At 40.8% G+C, this 10,138-nt stretch overlaps 1 pseudogene; it reads left to right on the forward strand.

The window, feature by feature from the left end:
• Positions 1 to 5,416: 5,416 nt before the first annotated feature.
• Positions 5,417 to 5,536, forward strand: LOC144324465 (U6 spliceosomal RNA; annotated as a pseudogene).
• The last annotated feature ends 4,602 nt before the right edge of the window (positions 5,537 to 10,138 follow it).

Genomic DNA, 10,138 nt, shown 5'->3' on the forward strand with positions numbered 1-10,138 from the left:
GTTATTCCTTCATAAGACTTAGGTTGTATAGCACAAGGTTTAATAATCCCGTGTGGGGGGATCCCTGGGTGGCTCAGCAGTTTGGTGCCTGCCTTTGGTCCAGAGCATGATCCTGGAGTCCCGGGATCAAGTCCAACATCAGGCTCCCTGTGTGGACCCTGCTTCTCTCTCTGCCTCTCTCTCTCTCTCTCTCTCTCTGTCTCTCATAAATAAATAAATAAAATCTTTAAAAATAGTAATAATAATCCCGTGCGGATGCTGCAAACAGATGTGCCTGGTCCTTTTAAAAGACAAAGGCATTTCCCTGAACAACTTCATTTCTTTCCTGCAAAAGCAGTCCTGCTAACCATGAGGTTCCCTGTCTTGCAATATTCAAAGGACAGCTTTTTCTCACGGTGAACCAGGAAACAATACTCTGTTTTCTATGGAAAATTTGCCTTGGAAAATTATCTTGACCTTGAGATGTTTTTTGAAGTAGAATCAATGTGAAAACTGTCCTTGGGCACACCCTCTCCTCCTCCCCCCAAAAAAAGGTTCGTGAGAAATTTCCATTACCTGAACTGTTCAATTATGGTCTTGACTTTCCTCCCGTCTTATTCTTTGACTGTTGAAAGGGCCCTTGTTTATTTATTTGGAGCAGACAAGAGGACTGGCATAGCACAGGGCCATTTTAATAATAAGCCATGCCCTCACGAGTTAGAAAAGAACAATTCATTTCTCTTAAAATCATACAGAACTATATTTTCTTACTAAGGCTATCTTGCTGCAGATGCCAAATCCAGATATAGCAAGGCCATCAAAAAAACAGAGAATGTATACTTATGCTATGTGAACCACCTTTAGAGTAATGTCTACCTTAACAGACCTTTTCCTTTCCACAAGGAAGATTCTAGAAACTAAGTCTATTTTGTTAGAACATTAAAAAGAATTAAGTTGCACACAGATACCAGCCAAACCCACAACAGACTTTAAAATACGAAACAGTTCCACATTCATAATTATGCAAAACATTCCAAATATGAGGCTGTCACACCCAAGGGAAGCACACAAATTTAAAAATCTCATCACTTGTGTGACTTTCGGAGACTTGCCCTCTTCTCCCATTTCATGCTACATCATGTGTTACAGTTTCATCAAAGCCAACAGTTTGTTTCATTTAAAATATCTTCAATGAGCTTAGTGAGAACAGCTGCAATGCAGGTCTCTCCTCTCACATTAATACTACTGAGTATTGCTTTTTGTTCCATTTCCAGTCTAGACTTAATTAACCAGATCTCCACAAAGTCTGCTCAGCCACCTGTCTCCATGTTCAAAGTTAATTGTTGTTTCTCCCAGGTGAGTATAGGAGTAAATGAACAACATTAATGTGCTCTTTATAGGAAGAACAAACAAACTATTAACAGTTAAGAAGGGAAGAAGGGAAAGAGGATGAATGGATGGGAGGAAGAGAGAATAGGAGGAAACAAAAGGGATTTTTGTTTATAAGGGTTTGCCCTGGTCATTCTTTTTTTTTTTTTTCCACAACTAATCAACATAATAGTTGTATTTTTATCAGCATTAATCGATTACCCTGGGACAGGAGTCAGGGCAGAGGCAAGAAATATCCCATTTGTCCTACTGGCTTCAGTAAATGAAATATAGTGATGAATCTCACACCTATTATCTATCATGACATCATTGGGCCAATAAGTAGATGTTTCCCAAATTAGCAGGGGTAGAGAGCACCCCATTTCCCATTATTTCAATAATCCGACGTCATTATGCCATGTTTCAAACTGGTTACAATTCAACAAACTGTTTTCTGCAACAAATGAAGACATATGGACAAAAGTCAAAGAGCAAATTTAAACGTTTTAGCTGTTAGGATGAACATAAATACACTCTGCTTTAATAAACTAATCAGATGTTCATCCATACAATGCACATAGAATCACCATCAATAAAACAGAGCTGCCAAGACTAAGCCCTGGAAATCAATTAAAGGAAATGCTGACACTAAATTTACACACATTTTGGATGTACAGCATTAATCCTTTAATTCTCTGTAATTTCACACATCTGGTCCTCCTTTTTTCCTGTGGATTTCCATGTATAAAGAAATGCTAGCTAAGATCATAAGCTTTGCATTATTCTTTAAAGCACTATGGTGCCTAGTACACAACTTTGCAAACACATGCCTCTGTGTTGGGCAACATATTCAGAAGGGTGGAAAGTCATCACCTCCAGGAGGTATGGTTATAGTTATAAAAATCTAGCAGTGCAAAAACTCCAGTGTTGAAAGCCATTAATTCCAACTCACATTGCCAAACCACTGCTAGCAAAGTATATGTACATGGCACCCCTGATCACAGGTGTATCATCACCTAAGTACATCCTATATTCAAAGAAGGTCTTGTCTGTGGGGAGAAATAAAAGGTCTGTATACAACCTAAGTGTATGCATCTGTGATCCATTGACTGGGGATGAGAATCTCACAGCCATAGATGCATGTAAAATTAATTCCAAGCTTCATCTAGCAATAATCCCATCCTCTCAAGTGAAAAAGTCAGAAAAAAATTCCCTTGGGATCCTCTTAATTTCTTTACCTACTAATGAAAAAAGTGGATAGATTAGACCTCTTTTAAATTAGCTACCTGCCCTTGCACTGCTTTTTCAGGGAAATGAGGAAAAAGAAGAACTCCGATCTGAAATCTATAACAGTGTTCTTCACAATTTTGTACATATGGCAGTTTCATTAACAAGAAACAGCAGAGTGCAATGAGGTGTCAGGATATCTGGCTTCTAGTCCTGGTTTTACCATCCAGGAGGTATGGGATGTGAGGAAGCTTGTTGAACATCTCTGGGTCTTCATTTGTTCCCAGCCTCCAAATAGGTATGAACTATGTTTGTTTGCCTTGCTTTGTGTTTGTTCCCATATGGTTTTAAAACTCAGTTACAGAAATGTATACAAAGCAGAAAAATTATATTATAAAACTAATGAGGTTAACTTGCAGTTACATCTCCTTCTAATTCTATCTCATTATGTCCATGTCGGGCACTGGTAACACACAAGCATTACTACGCAACCTAGACAGCTCAGCAGGGCAGGCAAATGTGGGCTTGATTGTCCAATATTAATATCCTCTGATGCAATTAATCAAGCTGGCAAAGCTTCCTGGGACAACAAATGGCTGAAGGGGAAAATGGTATGGGTCTGCTTCAAAATGGTTTCCAGGCAGCTCTCTTAGTCGTTGCCAGATGAGGGGCTAAATCAGGATTCAGCAAGCTTTTCCTGTAAAACGCCAGATAATAAATATTTTAGGATTTGCAGGGCTTTGTTGAAGCTACTCAGAGCTGACAGCACTCTACCAAAGTAGGTATAGACAATATGTAAGTAGAGTATGGCCATATCCCAAGGAAAGTTTACTCATGGTGGCTGAGATGTGAATTTCATATAATTATTACATATTGCAAAATATGATTCTTCTTTGGATTTTTATCTCAATTGTGTAAAAATGAAAAAAAATCTTAGCTCTTGAGTGTACAAGAGCAAGTGTAAGCTGGAATTTGGCCCAAGACCCTTAGTTTGCCAATTCCCAAGTGAATGTTAGTTAGGAAATTGTACAGGTTTTTCACCTGGACTCTGTTGAGATGCCTATTTGGGTTGCATCGTGCGATTATTGATGGTCCTCCACAGTGTATGTGATGGCGTCTACGGATCAGGCTCGCTGCGCCAAGTAAATACAGCGAGAGTGAAAGAAATAAACCTCACACATGGAACCGAGAGAAAGAGAAACAGAGAAGTGCAAACAAGCCCTAAGCCAGATGGCAGGTACTCTGATCTCTGATCCTGCCCTTGGCAGAGAGTCACCAGGAGACCAGAGGAAAGATAAAGCCAAAGGCTTAGGCGAGGTAAAGGCAAGGCCAGGCTCACACCTATGAATGAAGCGCAGTGTTCTCTCAACTTAAAGAGGTCATCTAGCACATCAATACTCACTGGCTCCCAAACTGGTTTAACTAGTCTTGGAGGCCTCCTGCTTTTGTGGATAGTAAAACTCTAGCAGGGACCACAGTCTTATCTTTAACTTCCTTTGAAAATTGTAAATACTCCCCCCCCCAAAAAAAAAAAAAACTCAATAAGTCACCAATGTTGGTGTTGATCGGGTTATTTTACTCAGGGCTTGGAGCAAACAGCAACAGCAGGTAGGAACTAGGGATGACCAGGCATTCGAGAAGGAGACAGAAGGTCACCAAGCAAAAGCACTCAAACTTTGCCAGTTTCACAGTTTAGGCTAAGTGAGTCCTCGTCATTCATTCCCTGGCATTTATTGGGCTCCTGTTCAATTCAAAGTGCTTGGCAACCAGAACCTTAAGCTTCATGATGCTCGCAAACACAGGAATACGATGGAGGCATTCTTCCTGTGTTGATAATAGCTAACCTTACGCCAAAAGTTCAGTTGAGCTCTAGTAAGAAAGCCAAAGTTTGCTGATGATTCCAGATATCTTCATTTCCATTCAGAATAACCCATGGTGAAATCTGCAGTATAATGATACACTGAGCTCCCTGCCTAGCAGATTGTATTTTTCCCCGCACATTTGAAACCAGAATACATTGGTTCTTCAATACTAACATAATGGTTTTAATGGTTAATCAACCATGTGCAAGAAAGATACATAAAAAGAATAATCCCTATTTGAGTTTGGCGAAAATTTCTACCATTTGCTTCACTAATATTTTGTGGTGAGAACTAAACTCCAGAAATTCTCTGTGGAACCTTCAGCTCGTTAGAACACACATCAGTTACCATATTGTCGCTAACAGTGTCGGAAAGACAGATCAATTGGAAATGCCTAGAAAATAGGGGATAACACCTGGGTTAAAACAAACATTAGAGTCAGATGGGCCCAGATTTGAGTTGCAGCTCAGCTGCCTAACAGCAGTGTCACCTCAGGCAAGTGATGTCCTCTTCCCAAGCCTCAGTGTCCTTACCTGTAAAACATGGATAAGAATTCTACTCGTAGGTTTGTGGTAAGCATCCCAGACTCGTGTCTGTGAGAGGGCTCAGGACAGCATCCAGCAGGAGCAGGCTTCCAATCAATGCCAGCCTCTCTGTCAGATTGTGCTGATCTCTACTTGAAAGCAAAGTCAGAATCAGGCTCATCATAATTGGCTTTCTGGTAAACTGAGGTCATACAACAATCCCCTTTCCTCAATCACTGAGAGACTTGGATTCCCTTTCCTGCTTCAGTAAGCAAGCCTGGAGCAACGTATTTAGGGATTTTTTTCTTTCTTGTTGTTAACTGAGGACCCAGCAGTAATTATGTCTAGAATTAAATCCTGTCATCTACTAGGCATTTGACCTTGTGAGTTCTTTCTTTCTTTTTTTTTTTTTCTAACTTTTTTGTGCCTCATTCCTCTGTCTTTAAAACCAGAACAGGGCTCGCTTCGGCAGCATATATACCAAAATTGGATCAATACAGAGAAGATTGGTGTGGCCCCTGTGCAAAGTTGACACACAAATTCATAAAATCCGAATACTAACAGTATCTAATTGTTTAGCTCTTAGGGTTATTGTATGGAAATACATATGTGTGGACATACATGCACACGTGTGTGTGTACACACAGAGCTCAGTAACAGATAATCCTATGTGAGTTTGTAAGTATTTGCCATTAGGATTAACATTAATGTTCTGGACATTAAAAAAAAATAGTGAAGCTAAAAGATTGAGAAGCTGTAGGGGAGTCTGTCATTTCACTGAAGAAATTGTAATTGAAGTATTATCATGTTCCAAGCACTGTTCTATTTCTGGTTACTCTCCTTCTGGGTGAGGAAGACACATATAAGCTGTACTTGCAGAATTATCTGTTTGGTTTTTAAAATTTAAATAAATCTCTATTGTAAAGAAAGATTTGCTGTTTGTGTCTTCCTCCTAAAATCTAAAGGTAGAAGAAAAACAACTTAGTCGGCTGGAATTTTTTTTTTTTCAGTTGTAGTTCCCTCCGAGGTGTGTATGTCTTTGGTTAGTTCTGTGGGAGACTGCCCACCTCTCACCCCTCCCCTTAGATTCTGAGTGGAGGCTGCACCGTCCCTACTATGTCATATGTGATGAAGGCCCTCAAAGGAATCCCTACACTTGGAAGCTACGCTCAGATGTACTTCATGTGAAGGATCTGCCGTCCTATTTAAGGCTAGAGGTAGCTATGAGCCAAGAAGAAACTTAGTTTTTAACCCAAAGCCTAACTTACTATGACTGACTTACCATGCTGGGAGCACCCACTCCAGCTTATACTAACATCAGGAGAGTTAAGTCCTTAAAGAAGTTGTCACTTTGGTTAGTGGTTTTTGGTTTTGTCTTGTTTTGTTTTAAGGATGGGGAGAAGTAGAGATGAGGGAACTTATGATATGTTTAACTGAAATTAGAGATGAGGGGACTTATGATATGTTTAACTGAAATTAGTATTTGAGACTTAAAACATCTCTTTTTGCTAGAGATGATGAACAAAAAGTAAAATATGAAAATGGGTCCTGATTTCCCAATAACAGAACTTTCTGGACTTGCGCTTCTTTGGATGTAGGTTCTGGGGACTGTACGAGCCACCCTCTAAGGTTCTGCTGATAAAGGACCCCTTCATCTTCATCTGTCCTGTGGTAGCAGCAGGAGCATGGGTCCCACCTGCCTACATGACAGCTGCTCACTCTCTGGTGACCTGCAATGTCACTTCCCAGAGCGCGGCCCCTTCCAGGACCCTGCCCAACACCATTTCTTCTCCTAGGCTGGAGGAGATTTCCAAGTTTGGGTTTAAACACATCAAAATATAAAAGACTTAGTTACACCCTTCCATCAGGAAAATGATTTTTATTTTCTTACGCTCACATAATGAATTAATCCAATTCAGTGTTTTCCACAGAATAAGGAAGATTTGTCTGATTTTCTTTGCTGCAAATAACAAACTCCCTGAGAGAGAGAAAGTGTGGTGGGGGGGAGTCATTTCTGGAGATCGCTGGTGAGGCACTTGCCCACAACAGCTAACGGGGGGCTTCAGTTGACCTGGAAGAGTGGAATTTGGGGGAAATTCTAACCATATACTAGCTACCGTGATCTCAGAATACATTTTAGCATACTTGTTTTCAAAAACAGAAAAAGCCTGCTTTTTCCTTTATCATTCCTCCTTGAAAAGGTTGCATTAAATCAAAAGGGTACCTTAACATCCATGACATCCTAACATTGAAAAAAATGGCTACAGAATCTTCTTTACAGTCACAACAGAAACCAGATTGTGACTGTCCATTGATGTGCAAGGGGCTCCATGCAGAAAGGAAGGGAGAGGTAATACGTATATTTTAAACAAGTGTATAGATTGAGTTTTGTTTTGTTTTTTAAGATTTTATGTATTTATTTATGAGAGACACACAAAGAGAGATGGAGGGAGAAGCAGGCTCCCTGTGGGGAGCCCATGTGGGACTGATCCTGGGACTCCAGGATCACAGCCCCAACTGAAGGCAGACGCTCTACCACTGAGCCACCCAGGCGTCTCCAAATCGGTTTTATTATAGTAACTAGTCAATCCCAGTAGAGGAAGGACTACAAAAAACAACAGGAGTCAATGAACAAGGTCAGCAATTTAGAGGCTGTTTCTCTGGGACAGAAAAATCAGAGCAAATCCAATAAACATTTCAGTAACAAAACCTACACTACACGGTTGTCAACCTAATATAGGCCGTGGTAGGGGGAAAGGGGCGGGCAGGTGAAGAAAATCACATCAGTCCTACATCGTAGGGGAAGAAAGCCTTCCCCTTCTTCCCTTGTAGGTTCTTGGGCTGGCCTAATAATTAAATTGACACAATACAGATCAACAGGAGAAAAAGAAATTCAATATTGTATGCACTGGAGCCCCAAAGATGTGTGAGTCAAAAATGTGGCCAAAGCAGGCAGCTTTCATGACTTTCAAAGATACAATTATTCCTGAAGATTTGGATTTGACAACACAGAGGAGTTTGGGTGTGGGGTAGCAAACTAATCAAGAAGTGACAAAGTTTGTCTATACAGCCTTCTTGGCCTTGATTTCTCTATCTCTGGTGATAAGGATGGCTTCTACCCTGCTGGGATACGAAGGATATCTTCCCATGAGAGATTGAGTTCCTACTTCCAGGGGGACAAAGAAGAAACAGTGTCATTCCCACACCAGCTGTTTAAGTAACTTTAATTCAAAATAATCAATATGCCAAAGTGGCATGTTTGGGGGTGGCCTATTCTCCTCAGTATTCTCTCCACAAATAAGACAAGAGTAACAGTTGGCTCTTAATATTGCTGTGTATATATACAGGATGCGGTCAGACCAGGAAGGGAAGAGCCTCTGGCTGCATGGAAAGAGGCCAGTGAAGGCCGTGCCAAAGAGGTGCCTAAGCCCCCCATTGAAGCAATAGGAAGTCACTAGGTGGCTGAGAAGGAAAGGCTTTCCTGACAGGGGCCCATGAGAAAGTCTGCTCCATTTTTGGGAACCTAAATCAGAAGATGGGATCTAGCAAATGAGACAGGCCAGATCATTAAAGAATTTTGTGTTGGTTGTGTTTGGTCAGCAGTTTTTCTTCAGTCGGGAGAAACAAAATTTTGCCAGCTTATGCCAAAGAGAGCAGGGTCAAGGGGGAGACAGTTAATTAAAGGGATGTGGGTAATATAATTTATTTATAATGCAATTTATTTATTTCCTTTTCAAGCAAAGGAAAACACTGAATAAGAATGTCTTCAAAAGAATCCAGGAGAGCTGAAGGAATCCACGTAATAGCTGCAGAAGGACAGTCTTCTTAGCGTGCCTCAATCTATGATACCCGTCAGCAACAGCTCGAAACAAACCACTTCCAACTACTTTCAATCCTTCCTTCTCTTTATTGAAAATTTCCAGGAGAAAATCGGCTCTGTTGGCCAGGAGAGCAGAGAACAGCAGTCCTACAAAGCCTGTGGGCACCAGGATCTGATTAGATCCCCAAACTAATATCAATTGTATGGCTTCCAGGAGAACTGAGGGTGGATATTCCACAGGCAGAAAGAGACCCGTGAGAGTCCTGCATGTTCTGTCAAGGGGTTTGGACTGTATCCTTCAGGCAGAGGGAAGCCAATGGAGGATGTCGGGATGGAGAAGATCCATGCTTATGTTCTCTTTGGGAATGCAAGACACTGTGGAGCAGTAACAAATAAGACCATAAAATGAATGTCATATGGTTTGGCATCTAGGCTACAAGTGATATATAGAATCCTCATGACACTTATTGGCAGACAATATCACAGGATGTTAGAAACAGAAGTAAATTTAGAAATGATTTAGTCAATCCAATTTCATTTTATAGGTTAACTATAAAGAGGCTCAGCATCTGTGGCTTCTCTTGGGTCATGAGTCCACTTATCAGCATTCAGGACTTGGGACTAAGTTTCTTTAATCATCAACACCACCCTGTCAAGCTATTATAAAAAAAAAAAAAAAGCCCATTTTAAAGTATCTTTCCTTGCGGCACCTGGGTGGCTCAGTTGGTTAAGCGTCTGCCTTCAGCTCAGGTCATGATCCCGAGGTCCTGGGATGGAGCCCTGCATCAGGCTTCCTGGGCAGTGGGCAATCTGCTTCTCTGTCTCCCTCTGCCTGCCCCTCTGCCTACTTGTGCTCTCTCTCTCTCTCTCTCTCTCTCTTTGTCAAATAAATAAATAAAATCATTAAAATAAATCAATAAAATACCTTTCTTCATGCAAGTATTGGGCTCTAACACGGATTCTGTGGTGCCTTTGATTATGTCTGTACATAATTATAGGGCATTTTTCTCATCGTCATTTAGAATGCTTAAGAAATAATGGTGTCTCCCACTATCTCTCACTGCTTCATTAATTCAGTAAGAAACCAGTAAGTCTCAGGCACTGTACTAACTGTGGGCGCAGAATAGTAATGATATTGCTGATAATGATAGGAATATGACGGCCATCGTTCACATGGCACTTACTAGGTGCCAGACAATATTCTGCGTGCTTTTCACATAATAATTGACTTAATACTCACAAAAACTGGTAGGCTGGAGTGGGGAGTGATTGTTTATGGGCGCAGTGTTTCTTTAGGGGGCAATGAGATGCTCGAAAATTAAATCGTGGGAATGGTTTCGCCAACTGTAAACACACTA

The sequence above is a fragment of the Canis aureus genome, chromosome 11, assembly GCF_053574225.1.
Source record: "Canis aureus isolate CA01 chromosome 11, VMU_Caureus_v.1.0, whole genome shotgun sequence".
In the NCBI taxonomy this organism is placed as follows: domain Eukaryota; kingdom Metazoa; phylum Chordata; class Mammalia; order Carnivora; family Canidae; genus Canis; species Canis aureus.